Here is a 1,613-nt window from a genome sequence, read left to right as displayed (position 1 = left end):
ATTACTTCTCTCTCTGTTTTTCTTTCTGTCTCTATTTTCTCTTCACTTAAAAAAAGTCACTGATGATGAAGAAATACATAAACTAAATAAACTAATATTTGATTTCGTTTTCTACTGAAGTGACAAAAAAAGTTCTTACTAGGTTTGGCTTCACGTTTTTTGTTTTGAGATTGATTTTCTAAATTTTTAATTTTGTCGCTGCTGGGCTTCCATACCTGACAGAACCGCCCACAGAGGCAGCTACAGGACAGACTGACAAACATCTGGAGCAGCTGTGAGTTTCTGCTGTGCTGTCAGGTAAGATCCTTCTGCAGCTGCTGTCTGCCTGCCTGTCTGTCTGCCTGTCTGCCTGTCTGTCTGCCTGTCTGTCTGTCTCTGTCCTTCTTTCTGTCCAACAGAGTTGTCCTCCTGCAGCTGCACACATGAGTCCTGGGGAAACTTTCAGCCAGCTGTTTGTTCGCGTGGCAGATCTGCAGCTGGAGCAGAACCAGAACTTATTCTGGGCCTTTAATCATTCCTTTGTTCAGAGAGCTTTAAAAAGTTCTTTCACTCTGTCTGCATCTCATTTCTTTAGCTGTTTTTATGCATTTTACAGGAAATCGGCTGCTGAAGTTTGTCAATCCTCAGAAAACAATGAAAGAAATGAGTTTTCTTTCATGTATTTCTCTGCTGTAGGAGTGAAACTACTTTTTTATGACCTTCTGGTTTATCAGTTGCTTAGTAAAACATTGTTTTTGTTAGACGTTGTAGCTTCCAGCTGAGTTTGTGCTGCAGAGAAAAAGTTTTGAAAAGCTGCCAAACAGACAGAAAATCCCTTCAGAGCAGCTTTGGTTCATCTGGTTTGTTCAGGTTTCTACAGGAATATCTTTATTTCTGAGAGAAAACAGTCACTGTTTGTGTTTTTATTGATCTCAAGGCTGCAGATAAAAGATTTCTTTTATCTTTATGACAACAGGTTCAACATTTGGTTCATTTTTTTCTTTTTAAACTGGACTTATTGATGTTTCTTTGTATGACTGAACTGTTTGTTTCTCGGGCTTAAAATTAAAACCTAAATCATCTCAATTTGAAGCCTCAGACTCGTGTTTCTCTAAAATGTCTTGGATCAGGATTAACTGAACCTGAGGAGGTTTTAATCTGCAACTTTAGAACAAGTTCAGAAGCAGATAAAAGAAAAGAAACTATATCAGGAAGAGTTTTGTCCAAACAACATTTTATGTAAAATTTGTTAAAACCTATGGGGTCAGTCTGGTGACACTGGAGAAGAAAAATTATGTTCATGCCCACAAAATAATTATTGTGTTTTCGTGCACTATTAAGTCATGGGCACACGATAAAGCTGTCATTTCCATGCAGACTTTTGATTGTTTAGAATCAGAATCAGTTTTATTGCCATTTTTAATGAACAGGATTCACAGGAATTTGCTTTAGTGTAAAGGTTATATCAAATATAACAAAAGAAGAAAATACAAAGGATAAAGGAAAAATATAATAAAATTTATAAAACATACCAGTTCAATACAGTATTTGGAGCAGACAATACAGCGGGTAAAATAAGTATTGAACACGTCAACATTTTTCTCAGTAAATATATTACTAGAGGTGCTAATGAC

The 1,613-nt window shown here is 36.4% G+C and overlaps 1 protein-coding gene across 2 annotated transcripts in view; it reads left to right on the top strand.

The window, feature by feature from the left end:
• The window catches only part of LOC106528678 (C-1-tetrahydrofolate synthase, cytoplasmic), a 16,202-nt gene that overhangs the window by 2,290 nt on the left and 12,299 nt on the right, over positions 1-1,613 (top strand). Inside the window, exon 1 of one of the 2 annotated variants that reach the window (XM_014023912.1) lies at positions 75-297. The exons of the other annotated variant lie outside the window; for it this stretch is intronic. The gene's annotated coding sequence lies outside the window, so the exon portion shown is untranslated. Of the gene's footprint in view, positions 1-74; positions 298-1,613 lie in introns of those variants that run through there. 2 annotated transcript variants of the gene reach the window in all.

Source organism: Austrofundulus limnaeus, unplaced genomic scaffold (genome assembly GCF_001266775.1).
Source record: "Austrofundulus limnaeus strain Quisiro unplaced genomic scaffold, Austrofundulus_limnaeus-1.0 Scaffold394, whole genome shotgun sequence".
Lineage (NCBI taxonomy): Eukaryota > Metazoa > Chordata > Actinopteri > Cyprinodontiformes > Rivulidae > Austrofundulus > Austrofundulus limnaeus.
Note: the sequence above shows the minus strand (reverse complement) of the source record. Positions and strands in the feature narration are given on the sequence as shown.